Here is a 22,788-nt window from a genome sequence, read left to right as displayed (position 1 = left end):
TGGTGGAATGAATAAAGCAAATGTGCTGCATATACACAATGGAATAGTATACATCCATAAAAAAGCATGAGATCATGTCCTTGGCAGCAACATGGAGCTGGAGGTTATTATCCTAAGCAAATTAATGCAGGAACAGAACACCAAATACCTCACGTTCTCACATGTAAGTGTGGGTTAACCATTGAGTACATATAGACACACAGAAGGGAACAATAGATACTGGGCCTGGAGCAGGGTGGGAAGAGGGTGAGGATTGAAAAAGCTACCAATCAGGTACTATGCTTATTACCTGGGTGATAAAATAATCCGTACACAAAATCCCCTCGACTTGCAAGTTACCTATATAACAAACTTGCATATGTACCCCTGGAACTAAAAGAAAACAACAAAAATAGAGTTAAGTTTGAGTCCAAATATTAATAATCCAGCTGGAGAGGCAAAGTATCACGTTCCTGTCTGCTTTTAGGATAAAGACATTTTTCAGCATGATGGATGAGAGGTTTCATCTATGAATAGCATGTGGATCACAGAGAGGTTCTGACAAAAATGCCCAAATGCAAAGGGTGATGTCTGGGTAAATTAAGATGAAGATGAAGGCCGGACATGGTGGCTCATGCCTGTAATCCCAGCATTTTGTGAGGCCAAGGTGGGAGGATCACTTGAGGCCAGGAGTTTGAGACCAGCCTGGGCAACACAGTGAAACCCCATCTCTACTAAAAATACAAAAATTAGCCAGGTGTGGTAGCATGTGCCTGTAGTCTCAGCTACTCAGGAGGCTGAGGCAGGAGAATTGCTTTTACCTGGGAGGCGGAGGTTGCAGTTAGTCAAAATTCCACCACTGCACTCTAGTCTGGGCAACAGAGCAAGATTCTATCTCAAAAAAATTTAAATAAAAACAAAAAAAAATGAAGATTAAAATTAGTAGAAAGGTAAAAATAGGTGAGACATTGAAAATATAGAAAACCGCCTGTTTTTAAAAATGTATTTTTGAAGTTTTGTATCATTGTAATTAATAAATATTTTTCCATATTCATTAGCCATCGTAGACCCACATTATTTGGCAATCATTATAGAACACAGTTTCATAATATCAATTAACTATATTCATCTACAAGATAAATTATTAACTATTGCTTTATTAAATCAAATATCAACATATGAAGTAGTTTAATATATTTTAAAATGCTATAAGGACTGGTGCAGTGGCTCATGCCTGTAATCTCAATGCTTTGAGAGGGGGTGGGTACATCACTGAGCCTAGGAGTTTGAGACCAGCCTGGGCAACATGGCAAAACCCCATCTCTACAAAAAATAGACATGGTTGTGTGCGTCTGTAGTCCCTGTTACTCCAGAGGCTGAGGTGTGAGGATTGCTTGAGCCCCAAAGGTTGAGGCTGCAGTGAGCATGCTACTGCACTCCAGCCTGGGCACAGAGCAAGACCATGTCTCAAAAATGGAAAAAAAAAAAGACTATCAATTGTACATATTTTTAAAGTAAAGATTGATGAAAATAATGGTTATGGTGTTGATACAATAATGACAATGAACAGTATAAAATATGCCCACCTTTACTTCCATAATTATCTGATGATTTCCATTCTGTTTAAACAATAATGAAAACAGGTGATGGTGATCATACTGAATAGCAAAGATGTGTTTGCTGGAGCAGATTTTTTTCTGTGTGTCTTCTCCGTCTTTCCAATTTCCAGGAACTCTGTCTGAAGGCACAGACATCCATTCCAAACTTCTAACTTACCTCTAAAACATGAAGTTCTCATCTTAACATTTGATCTCTTCCTTTTCCTTGAGAATTTTTGGATATATTATCTCTTTATGGCTGAGATAAAAATGAAAGTAACATTTCATTATGGGTCAATTAAATAAGGAGAGGTGTTTGAACTAATATCATTTACGGGGGACTATTGCCTGGATCAGTTGTACACTGCCCCCCCATTGGTGTATAAAGCAGTCTTTGTGCGTATCCTCTCTTCTCTTGCTGCCGCACGTCAAATAGTCTCTAAGAATTGTCCTCCCCAAAACTGTGCTATAGTGAGTTTTTGAACCAATATGTAATTTTAATTTGAGTTATATTTTCACCATATATTCTCACAGGAAACATGATGACCACTGATAATAAAAGAAAACACATGAATAGGCATATGAACATGAAGATAATTCACCAAGATCAGTTTTGCCAGCTCTGATAATTACATTTACCTAATCAAAAATTTTATGTAGAACATGAAGATGTCTCTAGCACTTTAAAATTCAATATTAAGTAGAAAATATAGTAATTACTGCAAGTTAGACTTTTGATTTACTGAGAATAAGTTATATTTTCATCCACACTTTGTAAGAAATACAAATAGCAAATGGAAACTTTTTCTCTTATTAACTGAAAGTAAAGCATGAAAATTATAAAAACTAACCAGGCCAGGCACGGTGGCTCACAACTGTAATCCCAGCACTTTGGGAGGCCGAGGTGGATGGATCACTTGAGCTTAAGAGTTTGAGACCAGCCAGGGCATCATGGCAAAATCCTGTCTCTACAAAAAAATAGCAAAATTAGCTGGGCATGGTGACATGCCCTGTGGTCCCAGCTACTCAGGAAGCTGAGGTGGGAGGATCACTCGAGCCCAGGAGGCAGAGGTTGCAGTGAGGTGAGATTACACCACTGCACTCCAGCCTGGGCAACAGAACCAGACCCTGTCTCAAAACAAAACAAAACAAAAAAACATTTTTATGAGTACAATATATCATGTTATAAAAACCATGCTTAAATCTGTTTTGGGTATAGCACCATATGAAGTTCCATCTTTAGTGTTTGATCGCCAAACTGAACATGATACATTCTTTCTGATTCCAACTTTATAATCTTTGCAGGTGTAGTATTTAAAATGATGTAATATGTTAAAAGTAACATACAAATGTATACATTTGCTTTAAAATTATTATAGGTCAGAAGTTTTCATGTAGGGTTGAAGTGCTTTGAATTTGAAATTACTAACCACTAAGAATTTTTATATTTGCCAACATTTATTCATTCTGTTGTTTTCATTCCTGCCAGTATATTGGAGTTTCCATTTGGTATAAAATGCCTTTTATTATGTTCTGTAGCATACACCTTCTGACAACAAAAGCTCTCAGATTTATACTTCTGAAAATATCTATCCTTTAGCCTGATTTTTGAAGGATACATTCACCGGAAATAGAAATCAGGATTTTTTTTTAATTTAACACAATAAAGATATCATTTATTTTGTGCTGTCATTGTTTTTGATGATAAATCAGTATAATTCATATCCCCTATGTCTCCTGTTCATAATATGTCTTTTAACTCTGGGTCTTTCTGAAATTTTTCTTTAACTTTACTATTTAGAAATTGTACTATGACATGCCTAGGTTTAACTCTCATTGTATTTATTCAGATAAGGGTTGACTGCAGTTCTTTCATCTGTAATTTGAAATTTTAATCAAAAGTTAAAAGTTTTTGATTAAAAAGAAACAACTCCCTCCCTCCCTCCCTGCATTTTTCTTCCTCCGTTTTCCTTCCTTCTCTTCCTCTGCCTCCTCCTCCTCCTCTTTCTTTCTTTTTTCGTCTCATTCTGGGATTCTTATTGTTAAATAAAGATCATTAGGTCTTCCAGAGGGAAAAAAAAAATAGAGCTTTATTTTCTGAAAACAACAACAAAAATCAATTTGTGGATTAGGCGGATACAACCCCTGGTGTAAACAAAAGTGTGTTCTGGAGAACAAATAGGGGGTCTGGCTTAAATAGGGAAAGTTCCCACATCAGTCCTCAGGGAGGTCTGTATATGCAAATAAATAATTCAAACTAACTCAGTCCATTTAGCTTAAAACAGCTGAGTCCCAATTGGGTAGTTTCCAAATCTCAAACCGTAAGTCTCTATTGGATGTCCCTTTGAAGCAGATGGTAGAAGGAATTTTCTAGCCAGAGAGTCTCAGCTCCACTTTAGTTACAGAAACCATCTTAGCTCAGAGGTGCAAAGGGGATATTTATCTGGAGCATCCTGCTCCAAGAACAAAGTGGGCGGGACCAACTTTCTTTCATTTACCACGACCACTGGGTTAGTTTCACTTCATAGCATAATTAAGTATATCAGACACTTTTTAAAATGTTGCAAAGATCTCTGAGGCTATATTTATGTTCCCTATTTTTTTTCTTTTTTTCAGATTGGATATTTTGTTTTAAACTGTCTTCAAATTTCCTGACTTTTACCATTTCCCATCTGCTGTTGAACCCCTTAAATTGTTATTTTAATTTTCTGTTCTGCAATTCCATTTTGAATTTCATTTGTTTCATTGTTATGCTGAAATCCCCAATCTATATGATAAAATTATATTACATTTAATTTGATATTTGTTAATTTTTTAAATATATAAATAGTAGTTGCTTTAAAGCTTTTTCTGCTAAATGTAATGTTGTTTCTTACATGATTTGATAATTTGATTAAATATTAGAAATTATAAATATTACACACATTCTGGATTGTATTATTGTCCTTGATTAGCACTGTCACTTGTTTGTTCTAGTGAAGTATTCGCCTTGCCTAGAGATTTTGCCTTGTCCTTCCAGATAAGAGTGTATCAGCTTGAGAGTGCAAGAGAGGAGATGGAGCAAGATGGAAGAATAGAAGAAGACTCTACTGCTTGTTCCCCTGACAAGGACACCAATGGCACAAAAAAGCACCTTTGTAAGAAACAAAAATTAGGTTAGCACTTGTAGTACTTGGTTTTAACTTTGTATTGCAGAAAGAGGCAGAAAAAACAGTCTTGAATTGCTGGTGCCATGCCTCCCCTATCCCCAAGCAGAGGTATTCTGGTACTGACAACATTTCTGTGCACTGGGAAAAGGAGAGCAGAGTAATTGTGAGGCATTGAACTCACTGCTGTCCTGCTATAGCAGAAAAGGAAAACCGGATCAATCCTGGCTGACACCCACCTATGGAAGGAGCATTTGAACCAAAAGGAGAATCACCAATCCCAGGGGTTGGAACATGAGTTCCTGCAAGCCTCGCCATCATGGGCCAAAGAGCTCCTGGGGCTCTAAATAAACTTGAAAAGCAATCTAGGCCACAAGGACTGCAACTCCTAGAAGAGTCCTAATGCTGAACTTGACCCAGAGACAGTGGACTAAGGGGGCACATGACCTACTGAGACACCAGCCCACTCAACTAAGAGAGTGCTGGTATCACCCCTCTCCTAATCACAGGCTGCATAGCTCACAGCTCCAAAAGAGACTCCGTCCTTCTGCTTGAGGAGATGAGAGAAAAGAGTGGGGAGAATTTGTCTTGCATCTTGGATACGAGCTGAGCCACAGTGGCATAGGGTATGGGTCAGCGTCATAAGGCCTTTCCAGGCCCTAGCTCCTGGATGACATATTTAGATGCATCCTGCACCCAAAGGGAACTCACTATCCTGAAGGAAAGGACCCCTTCCTGGCAGCATTCATCAGCTGCTAACTGAAGAAACTTAGAGCCATGAATAACCAGCAGCCATAGTCAGGTACTATGTCAAGGGCAGTGGGTAAAACCCTGAGACTTGTAGGCTTCAGGTGAGACTCAGCACATTTCCAGCTGTAGTGTCAAGACCACTGCTTCTTGAGAAAAGCAGAGGGAAAAGTAAAGGGGACTTTGTCTTGCACTGTAGGTACCAGCTTGGCCACTGGGGGCAGAACACCAAGCAAACTCTTGGGGCCCCTGATTACAGCACTTAGCTCTTGGAGGCATTTCTGTACCTGCTCTGTGCCTGAGAGGAGCCCATTTCCCTGATGGGTGAGTCGCAGGCCAGGCAGCATTCACCATAAGCTGACTTAAAAGACCTTAGGTCTTAATAGAACATTGGCAATAGTTTGGCAGTATTCCCAGTGGGCCTGTTGTGGTGGCAGCCATGAGGTGAGGCTGCCTTTGAAAAGAGGGAGGGAAGAGTCACAAGGATTGAGTATTGTGGTTTGAATGCCAGCTTAACCACAGGACAATAGAACACCAGGTAGAATTCTAACGTTTTTAACTCTAGATTCTGCCTTCCAGATGGCACCTGTAGACCCACCCTAGTCCTGGGGAAATTGCCACACGCAGGGAAAGACGCAGGCCTGGCTGGCATGGCCAGCTGATGATTACAGAGCCCCTGGGCCTTCAGTGAACATAGACAGCAGCTAGGGAGTGGTAATGCAGGCCCTGGGTGAGACTCAGTACTGTGCTGGCTTCAGGTTGGCCACAGCACGGCCATAGCGGTGGCGGTCACAGGGGTGTTTGTGTTACTCTACCCCCAGCTTCAGGTGACTCAGAAAGAGAAATTCTCTTTGTTTGGGAGAAAGTAAGAGAAGAGAACAAGAGCCTCTGCCTGTTAATGCAGAGAATTCTCCTGGATCTTGTCCAAGACTATAAAGGTGGTATCTCTACGAATGTGCAAGAACCTCAGTGTTACTGGGATTGGGGTGCTTCTGAATGGAGATAACAACTTACATCACAACACCCACGTCCTTTTAAATGTCAGGAAATCTTTCCCAAGAAGGACGAGTACAAACAAGGCCAGACTGCAAAGATTATAATAAATGCCCAATTTTTCAATGGCCAAACCTACGCAAACTTACAAGTATCAAGACAATCCAAGAAAATAAGTTCTCATCAAATGAACTAAATAAGGCACCAGGGACCAATCTTGGAGAAACAGCAATGCATGACCTTTCTGACAGAGAATTCAAAATAGGTATTTTGCGGAAAATCAAAATAATTCAAGATAAAACAGAAGAAATGCAGAATTCTATTAGATGAATTTAACACCATTCCTCTCCTGCAAGAAGTGATAAAGGCAGTATTTCAATCAGAAAGAAAAGGAGTTTAGTGAGCCATAAGTAATCACCTAAAGATACCAAATTCACTAGTAATAGTAAAGAAACAGAAAAACACTGAATATTATTACACTCTAACCGTGGTGTGTAAACTACTCTTATCCTACCTCGGTAGAAAAACTAGATGGAGAACCAATCAAAAATAACTACAACTTTTCAAGACATAGTACAATAAAATAGAAACAAAAACAACAAAATGTTACAAAGCAGGAGGATGAAGTTAAGGCATAGAGTCTTCATTAGTTTTCTTTTTGTTTATTCGAACAACATTAACTTGTTATCAGTTTAAAATAATGATTTATAAGACAGTATTTGCAAGCTTCCTGCCAATCTCAAACCAAAAAAAACATACAACAGATTCACAAAAAATAAAAAGCAAGAAACTAAATCATATCACCTGAGAAAATCACCTTCACTAAAGGAAAACAGGAAGGAAAAAGGAAAGAAGAGAAGAATACAAATCAACCAGAAAACAAATAACAAAACGGGAGGAGTAAATCTTTATTTATCAATAATAACATTGAATGTAAATCGACTAAACTTTCCAATCAAAAACATAGAGTGGCTGAATGAATGAAAAGAAAACTCATTTATCTGTGTCCTACAAGAAACACACTTCAGCTATGAAGATACATGTAGACTGAAAATAGAGGGATGGAAAAACATATTCTATGCCAATGGAAACCAAAAAGGAGCAGGAGTCACCATACTTGTATTAGAAAAAATAGATTTCAAGTCAAAAACTATAAGAAAAAACAAAGAAGGTCACCATATAATGATAAAGGGGTCAGTTTCATAGGAGAATATAACAATTTTAAATATATATGCACCCATCACTGGAGCATCCAGATGTATAAAGCAAATATTATTAGAGCTAAAGAGAGAGTTAGGCCTCAACACAATAATAGATGGAGACTTCACCCCACTATCACCACTGGCGTGATAATCCAGAAAATCCACAATAAAACATCAAGCTTAATCTGCACTATACATCAAATGGATCTAATATTTACAAAACATTTCATCCAAAAGCTGAGAATACACATTCTTTTCCTCAGCACATAGATCATTCTCAAGGATAGACCACATGTTAGGTCACAAAACAAATCTTAAAATATTCAAAATAAATTTAAATAATATCAAGCATCTCCTGCTACAATGGAATAAAACTAGAAATCATTAATGAGGAATTTGGGGAACTATACAAATACATGCACATTAAACTATATGCTCCTGAGTAAAGAATTAAGAAAATCAAAACATTTTTGAAATAAATGATAGTGAAAACACAACATACCAAAACCTATAGAATCCAGCAAAAGCAGTACTAAGAGGGAATTTTATAGCATAAGTACCTACATCAAAAAAAGAAAAACTTCAAATAAACAACTTAATGATACATCTTAAATAACCAGAAAATCAAGAACAACATAACCCACTATTAGTAGAAGAAAAGAAATAATAATGATCAGCACAGAAATAAATGAAAATAAAATGAAGAAAATACAAAAGATCAACATAACAAAAAGTTGTTTTTTTGACAAGTGAAACAAAACTGACAAGCCTTTAATTAGTTAGACTAAAAAGAGAGGGAGAGAGGACCCAAATAAAATCAGAGATGAAAAAGGAGACATTATAACTGATACCTCAGAATTTCAAAGGGTCATTAGTGGCTAGTATGAGCAACTACATGACAATAAACCGGAATCCTAGATGAAATGGACAAATTCCTAGACACATACAACCTATTAAAATTGAACCAGGAAGAAATCCAAAACCTGAAGAAACTAATAACAAGTAATGGGATTGAAGCCTTAAAAGTCTCCCAGTAAAGAAAAGCCTGGAACCCTATGGCTTCACTGATGAATTCTACCAAAGATTTAAAGAAGAACTAATACCAAACCTAGTCAAAGTATTCTAAAAAATAGAGAAGGAGCAAATACCTCCAAACTCATTCCTAAAGGCCAGTCTTACCCTGATACCAAAACTAAAGGCAAATCAAAAAAGCAAACTACAGGCCAATATCTATGATGAATACTGACAAAAAAAAAATCCTCAACAAAATACTAGCAAACTGAATTTCACAATACATTAAAAATAACATCTATTGGCCAGCCACTGTGGCTCACGCCTATAATCCCAGCACTTCGGGAGGTCAAGGTGGGTGGATCACGAGGTCAGGAGTTCGATACCAGCCTGACCACTGTGGTGAAACCCCATCTCTAGTAAAAATACAAAAATCAGCTGGGGATGGTGGCACAGGCCTGTAACCCCAGCTACTCAAGAGGCTGAGGCAGGAGAATCACTTGAACTTGGGAGGCGGAGGTTGCAGTGAGCCAAGATCATGCCACTGAACTCCAGCCTGGGCAACAGAGTGACACTCTGTCTCAAAAAGAAAAAAATAAAATAAAAAATAAAAAACAAACAACATTCGTCATGACCACATGGGGTTTATTTCTGGAATGGAAAGTTGCTTTAACATATGCAAATTAATCAATGTAATACATCATATCAAAATAATATAGGACAAAAACCTTATTGTTTCAACTGATGCTGGAAAAGCATTTGATGACATCCAACTTCTCTTCATGATCAAAACCCCTAAAAAAGCTGGATATAGAACAAACATACTTCAACATAATAAAAGCTATATATTACAGACACACAGCTAGTATCATAATGAATGGGAAGAAAATGAAAGCCTTTCCTCTAAGATCTGGAACAAGACAAGGACACTCACTGTCACTACTGTTATTCAGCATAATACTAGAAGTCATAGCTACAGCAATCAGACAAGAGACAAATATATAAAAGGCATCCACATTGGAAAAGAAGAAATCAAATTGTCCTTGTTTGCAGATGATATGATCTTATATTTGGAAAACCTATAGATTTCCCAGGAAAACTGGTAGAATTTAGTAAAGTTGCAAGATACAAAATCAACATTAAAAAAATCAGTAGCATTTCTATATGCCTACAGCAAACAGTCTAAAAAATTTTAAAAAGTTATGCCACATACAATAATGACACATAAAATAACTACCTAGGAATTAACCAAAGAGAAAAATCTCTATGATGGCAACCATAAAACCTTGACAAAAGACGTTGAAGAGGATACCCAAAAAGGTCAAATATACATGTTCATGCATTAGAAGAATCTATATTCTTCAAATATTCATACTACCTGAGGCAATCTACAGATTCAATGCAATCCCTGTCAAAATACCAACAACATTCTTCACAGAAACAGAAAAAAAAAACCACTATAATTTATAAGGAACCAAAAAAGACCCAGACTAGCCAAAGCTATCCTAAGCAAAAAGAACAAAACTGGAGGAATCACATTACCTCACTTCAAATTATACTACAGAGCTATAGTAATCCAAATGGCATGGTACTGGCATTAAAAAAAGACACACAGACCAATGGAACAGAATAGAAAATCCAGAAATAAATCCATACACCTACAGTGAACTCATTTTTGACAAAGGAACCCAGAACATACAGTGGGGAAAACTCAGTCTCTTCAATAAATGGTGCTGGGAAAACTGTATATTCATATGTAAAAAGAAAGAAAGTAGGCCCCTACATCTCACCATATACAAAAATCAAAATAAAATAGATTAAAAGACTTAAATCTGAGACCTTAAACTGTGAAACTACTACAAGGAAACATTGGGGAAGATCTCCAAGATAATAGTCTGGGCAATAATTTCTTGAGTAATACCTCACAAGCTCAGGCAACCTAACCAAAATGGACAAATATGATCCCATCAAATTAAAAAGCTTTTGCACAGTGAAGGAAACTACAAAGAAAGCCAAGAGACAACCCACAAAATGGAAGAAAATATTTGGAAACTACCCATCTGACAAGGAATATATAATAACCAAAATATATAAGGAGCTCGAAGAACTCTATAGGAAAAAAATCTAGTAATCCGATCAAAAAATGGGCTAAATATTTGAATAGACATTTCTCAAAAGAAAACATACAAATGGCAAACAGATATATGAACAGGTGCTCAACATCACTGAAATGCAAATCAAAGCTGTAATGAAATATCTCACTCCAGTTAAAATGGCTTATATCTAAAAGACAGGCAATAAAAATGCTGGCAAGGCTGTGGAGAAAAGGAAACCTTCTTACTGTGTTGATGAGAATGTAAATTGGTACAACCACTACGGAGAACAGTGTGGAGGTTCCTCAAAATACTAAAAATAGAGCTATCATATAATCCAGCAATCCCACTGCTGGATATGTACCCAAAGAAAGAAAATCAGTATGTCAAGGAGATGGCTGCATTCTCACGTTTGTTGCAGCTTTGTTCACAATAGCCAAGATTTGGAAGCAACCTAAATGTCCATCAATAGATGAATGGACAAGGAAAACTTGTTACTTATGCACAATGAATTACTATTCAGCCATAAAAAAGAATGAGATCCTTTCATTTGCAACAACATGAATAGAGGTGGAGGTCATTTTTTTAAGTGAAATAAACCAGGCATAGAAAGACAAACATCTCATCTTCTCACTTACGTTGGGGATCTAAAAATCAAAACAATTGAACTCATAGAGATAGAGAGTCGAACAATGGTTACTAGGTCTGGAAAGTATAGTGGGAGGGTTGAGGTGGGCGTGTGGATGGATGGTCAATGGGTACAAGAAAGACATAGAATGAATAGGAGCTACTATTTGATAGCACAACAGGGTGGCTATAGTCAATAATAACTTAATTGTACATTGTAAAATAACTAAGAATATAATAGAATTGTTTGTAACACAGAGAATGAATACTTAAGGGGATGAATACCCCATTCTCTATGAGCTGAATATTATGCATTGCATGCCTGTGTCAAAACATCTTGTGTACTCTATAAATGTATACAACTACTATGTACCAAATTAAATTAAAATTTTTTATTTTTTATTTTTTATCAGTTTAACATCTGGAAGGGATGAAGACAAGTCAGCTTTGTGGCGATCAACAATGTCCACAGTACTGGCAACCAATGCTCAGGTGAGTATTTTTAATTGACAATACTCTGTGAATTTTGTCATACATCATTGCTGGGAGAAATATGTAGAGGACATTTTTTTCATCCAGATATTATAATACTTACTATTGAGATCTCTAGCATCATTAAAATGCTTTGTAGTGGCTGTCTGCTGCAGTTCAGCAATCAGAGTAGAAACTTTGGCAAAATCCTGAATTTAATTTATAAAAATGGTGATCCAGAGTGGCAGCAGTTAAATCATAGCTGTTAAATATCAGAGACATGGTACAGATGATAATTACATTGGATAGTAGATCTGGAGTAGTGTTTGGTGAGGCTAAATAAGCCATAGTGTTCCTATTGCTGAAATAAATTACATTGGATGGTAGATCTGGAAATAAATTACATTGGATAGTAGATCTGGAGTAGTACATTGGATACTACATTGGATAGTAGATAGTACTACATTGGATAGTAGATCTGGAGTAGTGTTTGGTGAGGCTAAATAAGCCATAGTGTTCCTATTGCTGAAATAAATAGTCATCTAAATACTTCCTTGATCTGTGATTGAGCTTAAAAAAATAATTTCTCTACCTCTTAGAAAAGATAATTCATCTACCCCAAAATAGAGCATAGTATCAATCCAATTACTAGAACTAAAACAGTGAGCAGATTTAAAGCTCCTTAATAAGGAGGATACTTGTATCCCTAAAGGGAGATCTTTAAAAGACTTTAATAAATACTTACAATAAATATTCTCCTAGGTGTTTTGGTTTTTTTTTAGACGGAGTCTCGCTCTGTCGCCCAGGCTGGAGTGCGGTGGCGCAATCTCGGCTCACTGCAAACTCCACCTCCCAGGTTCACGCCATTCTCCTGCTTCAGCCTCCTGAGTAGCTGGGACTACAGGCGCCCACCACCACCCCCGGCTAATTTTTTTTTGTATTTTTAGTAGAGACGGGGTTTCACCATGTGAGCCAGGATGATCTCAATCTCCTGATATCGTGATCTGCCCGCCTTGGCCTCCCAAAGTGCTGGGATTGCAGGCTTGAGCCACCGCGCCTGGCCTCTCCTAGGTTTTTAAACAGTGATCTGTAGCTACTAGTTGGATTATTGTGCATCAAGAGAAAGAAATGCATTGCAAATTCTCATAGATCAAAATTGTGATTAGTCAGCATGGGGGCTTACAAACATGATGGATAGAGAGGAACCAAGATGGCCGAATAGGAACAGCTCCGGTCTACAGCTCCCAGCCTGAGCGATGCAGAAGACAGGTGATTTCTGCATTTCCATCGGAGGTACTGGGTTCATCTCACTAGGGAGTGCCAGACAGTGGGCGCAGGACAGTAGGTGCAGTGCACCCTGCACCAGCCGAAGCAGGGTGAGGCATTGCCTCACTCGGGAAGCGCAAGGGGTCAGGGAGTTCCCTTTCCTGGTCAAGGAAAGGGGTGACAGAGGGCACCTGGAAAATCGGGCCACTCCCACCCGAATACTGCGCTTTTCCCACGGGCTTAGGAAAGGGCGCACCAGGAGATTATAGCCCGTATCTGGCTCAGAGGGTGCTACACCCACGTAGTCTCGCTGATTGCTAGCACAGCAGTCTGAGATCAAACTGCAAGGTGGCAGCAAGGCTGGGGGAGGGGTGCCCGCCATTGCCCAGGCTCGCTTAGGTAAACAAAGCAGCTGGGAAGCTCGAACTGGGTGGAGCCCACCACAGCTCAAGGAGGCCTGCCTGCCTCTGTAGGCTCCACCTCTGTGGGCAGGGCACAGACAAACAAAAAGACAGCAGTAACCTCTGCAGACTTAAATGTCCCTGTCTGACAGCTTTGAGGAGAGCAGTGGTTCTCCCAGCATGCAGCTGGAGATCTGAGAACGGGCAGACTGCCTCCTCAGGTGGGTCCCTGACCCCTGAACCCCAAGCAGCCTAACTGGGAGGCACCCCCCCAGTAGGGGCAGACTGACACCTCACACAGCCGGGTACTGCTGAGACAAAACATCCAGAGGAACGATGAGAGGGCAGCATTCGCAGATCATGAAAATCCGTGGTTCTGCAGACACCACTGCTGATACCCAGGTAAACAGGGTCTGGAGTGGACCTCTAGCAAACTCCAATAGACCTGCAGCTGAGGGTCCTCTCTGTTAGAAGGAAAACTAACAAACAGAAAGGACATCCACACCAAAAACCCATCTGTACAACACCATCATCAAAGATCAAAAGTAGATAAAACCACAAAGATGGGGAAAAAACAGAGCAGAAAAACTGGAAACTCTAAAAAGCAGAGCGCCTCTCCTCCTCCAAAGGAACGTAGTTCCTCACCAGCAATGGAACAAAGCTGGACGAAGAATGACTTTGACGAGTTGAGAGAAGAAGGCTTCAGACGATCAAACTACTCCGAGCTACAGGAGGAAATTCAAACCAAAGGCAAAGAAGTTGAAAACTTTGAAAAAACTTTAGATGAATGTATAACTAGAATAACCAATACAGAGAAGTGCTTAAAGTTGCTGATGGAGCTGAAAGCCAAGGCTCGAGAACTACGTGAAGAATGCAGAAGCCTCAGGAGCCAATGCAATCAACTGGAAGAAAGGGTATCAGTGATGAAAGATGAAATGAATGAAATGAAGCGAGAAGGGAAGTTTAGAGAAAAAAGAATAAAAAGAAACGAACAAAGCCTCCAAGAAATATGGGACTATGTGAAAAGACCAAATCTATGTCTGATTGGTGTACCTGAAAGTGACGGGGAGAATGAAACAAAGTTGGAAAACACTCTGCAGGATATTATCCAGGAGAACTTCCCCAATCTAGCAAGGCAGGCCAACATTCAGATTCAGGAAATACAGAGAACACGACAAAGATATTCCTTGACAAGAGCAACTCCAAGACACATAATTGTCAAATTCACCAAAGTTGAAATGAAGGAAAAAATGTTAAGGGCAGCCAGAGAGAAAGGTCGGGTTACCCACAAAGGGAAGCCCATCAGACTAACAGCAGATCTCTCGGCAGAAACTCTACAAGCCAGAAGAGAGTGGGGGCCAATATTCAACATTCTTAAAGAAAAGAATTTTTAACCCAGAATTTCATATCCAGCCAAACTAAGCTTCATAAGTGAAGGAGAAATAAAATACTTTACAGACAAGCAAATGCTGAGAGATTTTTGTCACCACCAGGCTTGCCCTACAAGAGTTCCTGAAGGAAGCACTAAACATGGAAAGGCACAACCGGTATCAGCGCTGCAAAATCATGCGAAAATGTAAAGACCATCGAGACTAGGAAGAAACTGCATCAACTAACGAGCAAAATAACCAGCTAACATCATAAGGACAGGATCAAATTCACACACAACAATAATAACTTTAAATGTAAATGGACTCAATGCTTCAATTAAAACACACAGACTGGCAAATTAGATAAAGAGTCAAGACCCATCAGTGTGCTGTATTCAGGAAACCCATCTCACGTGCAGAGACACACATAGGCTCAAAATAAAAGGATGGAGGAAGATCTACCAAGCAAATGGAAAACAAAAAAAGGCAGGGGTTGCAATCCTGGTCTCTGATAAAACAGACTTTAAACCAACAAAGTTCAAAAGAGACAAAGAAGGCCATTATGTAATGGTAAAGGGGTCAATTCAACAAGAAGAGCTAACTATCCTAAATATATATGCATCCAATACAGGAGCACCCAGATTCATAAAGTCCTGAGTGACCTATGAAGAGACTTAGACTCCCACACAATAATAATGGGAGACTTTAACACCCCACTGTCAACATTAGACAGATCAATGAGACAGAAAGTCAACAAGGATACCCAGAAATTGAACTCAGCTCTGCACCAAGCAGATCTAATAGACATCTACAGAACTCTCCACCCCAAATCAACAGATTTACTTCCAGGTAAGCTCTCCTCAGCAAATGTAAAAGAACAGAAATTATAACAAACTGTCTCTCAGACCACAGTGCAATCAAACTAGAACTCTGGATTAAGAAACTCACTCAAAACTTCTCAACTACATGGAAACTGAACAACCTGCTCCTGAATGACTACTGGGTACATAATGAAATGAAGGCAGAAATAGAGATGTTCTTTGAAACCAACAAGAACAAAGACACAACGTACCAGAATCTCTGGGACACATTCAAAGCAGTGTGTAGAGGGAAATTTATAGCACTGAATGCCCACAAGAGAAAGCAGGAAAGATCCAAAATTGACACCCTAACATCACAATTAAAATAACTAGAGAAGCAAGAGCAAACACATTCAAAAGCTAGCAGAAGGCAAGAAATAACTAAAATCAGAGCAGAACTGAAGGAAACAGAGACAAAAAAACCCTTCAAAAAATTAATGAATCCAGGAGCTGGTTTTTTGAAAGGATTGTCAAAATTGATAGACCGCTAGCAAGACTAATAAAGAAAAAAAGAGAGAAGAATCAAATAGATGCAATAAAAAATGATAAAGGGGATATCACCACCGATCCCACAGAAATACAAACTACCATCAGAGAATACTACAAACACCTCTACTCAAATAAACTAGAAAACCTAGAAGAAATGGATAAATTCTTCGACACATACACTCTCTCAAGACTAAACCAGGAAGAAGTTGAATCTCTGAATAGACCAATAACAGGAGCTGAAATTGTGGCAATAATCAATAGCTTACCAACCAAAAAGAGTCCCGGACCAGATGGATTCACAGCCAGATTCTACCAGAGGTACAAGGAGGAACTGGTACCATTCCTTCTGAAACTATTCCACTGAATAGAAAGAGAGGGAATCCTCCCTAACTCATTTTATGAGGCCAGCATCATCCTGATACCAAAGCTGGGCAGAGACACAACCAAAAAAGAGAATTTTAGACCAATATCCTTGATGAACATCGATGCAAAAATCCTCAATAAAATACTGGCAAACCTAATCCAGCAGCACATCAAAAAGCTTATCCACCATGATCAAGTGGGCTTCATCCCTGGGATACGAGGCTGGTTCAATATATGCAAATCAATAAATGTAATCCAGCATATAAACAGAACCAAAGACAAAAACCACATGATTATCTCAATAGATGAAGAAAAGGCCTTTGACAAAATTCAACAACGCTTCATGCTAAAAACTCTCAATAAATTAGGTATTGATGGGACGTATGTCAAAATAATAAGAGCTATCTATGACAAACCCACAGCCAATATCATACTGAATGGGCAAAAACTGGAAGCATTACCTTTGAAAACTGGCACAAGACAGGGATGCCCTCTCTCACCACTCCTATTCAACATAGTGTTGGAAGTTCTGGCCAGGGCAATTAGGCAGGAGAAGGAAATAAAGGGTATTCAATTAGGAAAAGAGGAAGTCAAATTGTCCCTGTTTGCAGATGACATGATTGTATATCTAGAAAACCCCATTGTCTAAGCCCAAAATCTCCTTAAGCTGATAAGCAACTTCAGCAAAGTCTCAGGATACAAAATCAGTGTACAAAAATCACAAGCATTCTTATACACCAATAACAGACAAACAGAGAGCCAAATCATGAGTGAACTCCCATTCACAATTGCTTCAAAGAGAATAAAATACTTAGGAATCCAACTTACAAGGGACGTGAAGGACCTCTTCAAGGAGAACTACAAACCACTGCTCAATGAAATAAAAGAGGATACAAACAAATGGAAGAACACTCCATCCTCATGGGTAGGAAGAATCAATATCATGAAAATGGCCATACTGCCCAAGGTAATTTATAGATTCAATGCCATCCCCATCAAGCTACCAATGACTTTCTTCACAGAATTGGAAAAAACTACTTTAAAGTTCATATGGAATGAAAAAAGAGCCTGCATCGCCAAGTCAATCCTAAACCAAAAGAACAAAGCTGGAGGCATCACGCTACCTGACTTCAAACGATACTACAAGGCTACAGTAACCAAAACAGCATGGTACTGGTACCAAAACAGAGATATAGATCAGTGGAACAGAACACAGCCCTCAGAAATAACACCACGTATCTACAACTATCTGATCTTTGACAAACCTGAGAAAAACAAGAAATGGGGAAAGCATTCCCTATTTAATAAATGGTGCTGGGAAAACTGGCTAGACATATGTAGAAAGCTGAAACTGTATCCCTTCCTTACACCTTATACAAAAATTAATTCAAGATGGATTAAAGACTTAAACATTAGCCCTAACACCATAAAAACCCTAGAAGAAAACTTAGGCATTTCCATTCAGGACATAGGCCTGGGCAAGGACTTCATGTCTAAAACACCAAAAGCAATGGCAACAAAAGCCAAAATTGACAAATGGGATCTCATTAAACTAAAGAGCTTCTGCACAGCAAAAGAAACTACCATCAGAGTGAACAGGCAACCTACAAAATGGGAGAAAATTTTCGCAACCTACTCATCTGACAAAGGGCTAATATCCAGAATCTACAATGAACTCCAACAAATTTACAAGAAAAAAACAAACAACCCCATCAAAAAGTGGGCAAAGGATATGAACAGACACTTCTCAAAAGAAGACATTTATGCAGCCAAAAAACACATGGAAAAATGCTCATCATCACTGGCCATCAGAGAAATGCAAATCAAAACCACAATGAAATACCATCTCACACCAGTTAGAATGGCAATCATTAAAAAGTCAGGAAACAACAGGTGCTAGAGAGGATGTGGAGAAATAGGAACACTTTTACACTGTTGGTGGGACTGTAAATTAGTTCAACCATTGTGGAAGTCAGTGTGGCGATTCCTCAGGGATCTAGAACTAGAAATACCATTTGACCCAGCCATCCCATTACTGGGTATATACCCAAAGGACTATAAATCATGCTGCTATAAAGACACATGCACACGTATGTTTACTGTGGCACTATTCACAATAGCAAAGACTTGGAACCAACCCAAATGTCCAACAATGATAGACTGGATTAAGAAAATGTGGCACATATACACCATGGAATACTATGCAGCCATAAAAAATGATGAGTTCATGTCCTCTGTAGGGACATGGATGAAATTGTAAATCATCATTCTCAGTAAACTATTGCAAGGACAAAAAACCAAACACCACATGTTCTCACTCATAGATGGGAATTGAACAGTGAGAACACATGCACACAGGAAGGGGAACATCACACTCTGGGGACTGTTGTCGGGTGGGGGGAGGGGGGAGGGATAGCATTAGGAGATATACCTAATGCTAAATGACGAGTTAATGGGTGCAGCACACCAGTATGGCACATGCATACGTATGTAACTAACCTGCACATTGTGCACATGTACCCTAAAAGTTAAAAAAAAAATACAAAAAAACATGATGGATAAGTAAAGTTAGTAAAGTTCTTTTTTTTTTTTTTTTTTTAGCTCAAGTGATTATATTAAAAAATTCACTGAGCTGATACCTGGAGATTATCACCCTAGGACATGGATACATATGGATATATACATTATCAGCAACATATTACATTGTTTAAAATGAAAGGACACTAGATAGCAACCCAAAGCTGTATAAAGAACTAATATGTTCAGTAAAGATAACTACATGGGAAAATATAAAATCCAGTGTTTTCTATTTTCTATTTGTAGCTCTACTTTTTAATTTCCTACACAGATTTAAACAAAAATGCATAAAATTATAATTCTAAGTTTATTGAGCAAACAATATAAAAAGAGGTAATTTGTGACAAAAACAATATAAAAGGGAAGATGTGGCTTTACTGGATCAAGTTTTATATGCTATGTAATCAAATTTGATACCAATCTACACTGTAATAAAAATATACATATAAGAAAATGAGAAGAGAACCAAAATGGGTCATTACAAAAAAATACACTAAATACAAAGGAAAGCAGTAATGGGGAAAATGGCCAAAAAGGTATAAAATATAGATAAAACAAATAGCAAAATGGCAGAAGTAATTCTTTCCTCATTAGTAATCACTTGAAGTAACAGTGGATTAAACTCTTCAATCAAAAGGCAAAGCTGAGAACAGAGAACATCATCCAGTGGTATACTGTAAGAGACTCACCTTAGATCAAAAGACAAATATTGGTTAAAAGCAAAAGTACAGAAAAAGATAACCCATGCAAATAGTAACCAAGAGAGGTAGAGTGGCTTTACTAGTACCACAAACATAGATTTTAAGTCAAAAAGTGTCATAAGAGACAAAGGACATTTCATATTGATAAAGGGATCAAATCAAGAAGCTGTAACAATTATGGTCATACATACACCAAACATAGCCACAAAATACATGACGCAAACACTGACAGAATTGAAGAGAGAAAAGTCAGCTTTATAATAATAGAGACTTCAATACTTTCCACAATGGACAGATCATCTGGACAGAAAATTAGTAAGGAAATAGAGGACTTAAACAATACTATAAATCAAGTAAGCCTAACGGACATAAAACACTCTAGTCAACAACAGCAGAATACACTTTCTCCTCAGGGCACATGGAACATTCCCTAGGAAAGATAATATGCTATAAATATGACCCAACAATTCAAATCCTAGCCTATGTATATAATCAAAATAATAGAAAGCAGAGATTCAAACATTTACCTGTGTGCTGGTGTTCACTGCAGCATTACTCATAATAGGCCAAAGGTGGAAGCAACTTGTGTCCATCAACAGATGAATGGATAAACAAAACGAGTTATAATACACACAATGGAATAATATTCAATCATAAAAATAAATGAAATTCTGATGCATGCTATAACATGGATGCATCTTGAAAACATGCTGCATAAAGTAAGGCCCACACAAAAGAATAAATATTGTATGATAATACTTTTGTGAAATATCTAGAATAGACAAATTCATACAAAGAGTAGATTAGAGTTTATCAGCAGCTAGGGGAAGAAGAGTGGGGAGTTATTGTTTAATTAGTAAAGTGTTTGGGGTGTTGAAAAATATTTAATAAGAGATAGAGGTGATGGTTGCAAAATATTGTGAGTATAACTGATGCTACAGACTTGTACACTAAAAATGGTTAAAATGGTAATTTTTAATGTGTATACATATAAAACCACAATAAAATAAAATAATAGGTACTTAAAATATTACACTACCTACTACTAAGAAATGGGCACATTTTTAGTAAGATTCTAGATTATAGAGGGAACATATAATTCCTATGTATGTGCTGCTTTGATTGATTAAATAGTAGGGTTGCAAGTTTTAAATGATGCCACGAGCCAGATAAAGATCTACAGCTGTTCTAGTTTGTAGGCGCAAGCTGTTTTGCCACTTGGTATTTATGACCCAGCTGATTAAATAGTGTCCTAAATATTTGGGGCATATCAGATGCTCTAGGGACTTTTAGGCAAGCCCCTGTCAGATTCACAACGCTTGCTCTTTGCCCAGTGTGAAGCAAAGCCATGCCTTCTTCTAAAAATAAGTATTTTTGTGTGTGTAGATAAATGATAGTTTTATTCAACCATCTTCACACTAGGATTGGACTGAAAAAACATGAAAGTAGAATCTGCAGAAGGAAATACGTTTACTACGTAAGAAATGGCCTATACAAATATAAGCTTATGCTATGTAAGGAGTACAGAATTAACTGTGCTCTCTGCTTTTATTTGCATTTGTAAACATGTGCATACCAAAGACTATTCTAGGATTAGAAAGGTTGTTTCTAGAGCCTTGACCTTGTAAGAGAAAAGGCTCCAAGTTGTTGTCCTACCTTTTTATTCACGTTTAAGATCTTTTTAAAAATCTCATAAGTTACATTTCTAAAGAACTTAAGCAATTAATGAAAGAATGTCACTTAGTAGAACTATATTATCTATATACAGTTTTAAAATGTGTTATCTAAAATAGCTTAAAGAACAGAATATTCTGAGTAAACATTTTAGTTAAAATGGAGTTGCGATGCAAGTCTATATAGACTAAATTTTCAAAGGATTAGACTATAAGAAATAACATATTAACCATGGTCACTTGCTGAAATCACATAAATAATATATCAGCATTCTGGATTTATATACCACTTTTATACATTATGAGCCTGGACAAGGTTAAGTTCATCCCTGAATGGCTTCATTCTCTATGTTGACAAAATTGGAGACTAAATAGCACAAGTTCAGACACTGATGACTTCTTCAATTTTCTATTTGTGAAACACGTCCTGCTTTGCTACTAGGACATAACAGGGAATGAAAGTTGACCATAAAATGCAAGTGACCATGTAACTTGAGTTACCAAAATGAAATAGTATTATCTAACCCACCAAACCATAAAGTTGTTTTGCAGTGCTCCATCCATAATTGGAAGTTTTATATATGAGAGATTCAAAATGTCCCAGAAGTGACAGTAATTTATATGAGCAGGTGTTTTAGACAAAATGGTGTCTATTCCCGCTATATTCACTCATTTTTCTGTGAATCCACTCATATAGTTTCATGAAACTATTTCTGTGACTAGCTTTTTGAATAACAAAAGCTGAGTTCACACACACTGGCAGCAAATGGAAGGGTACTGGTATAACATTATAGTCCCATTCAGGAGTAAAGAGTATGGCTTGACCACTGGGAAAGGGCACAAATATAGAAGATCCTCATTAATAAGATGAACAAGATATCCTAGCATATGGATATCCTTCCATTCTTTTTCTGGTTAAACAGATCTTATTCAATAGACTTAAGAAAAAAGTGATCACAGTTGCAGAAATAATGAGCATTGACTTGTCAACATGGACTTCTTTTCATTAGGCAGGTCTGGTTATTGCTACTGCTGAGTTCCAACATGGCAGTATCAGAGACCAATGCTTAATCCAATATGGCAACATTCAGTAGGATTTTTTTTTAAGTCTCCCAGTGGCAAGTCAATTACATTTTTCCCTTTCTGTGATGATGATGACAACAGTTTTGTCACTAGAACTGGCAATTATCCTGGATATGAATTTGGTTTTCTTGACTGTCA

General features: G+C 37.8%; 1 long non-coding RNA gene across 1 annotated transcript in view; it reads right to left on the bottom strand.

The window, feature by feature from the left end:
- Positions 1 to 22,788, bottom strand: part of LOC134762124 (uncharacterized) — a 357,387-nt gene that overhangs the window by 23,469 nt on the left and 311,130 nt on the right. Inside the window, exon 4 of the long non-coding RNA XR_010141788.1 lies at positions 1,756 to 1,836. This is a non-coding gene — a long non-coding RNA (uncharacterized LOC134762124). The remainder of the gene's footprint in view (positions 1 to 1,755; positions 1,837 to 22,788) is intronic.

Source organism: Pongo abelii, chromosome 9, assembly GCF_028885655.2.
Source record: "Pongo abelii isolate AG06213 chromosome 9, NHGRI_mPonAbe1-v2.0_pri, whole genome shotgun sequence".
NCBI lineage: Eukaryota > Metazoa > Chordata > Mammalia > Primates > Hominidae > Pongo > Pongo abelii.
The sequence above is the reverse complement of the archived record's forward strand: the minus strand, read 5'-3'. Positions and strand labels throughout refer to the sequence as shown.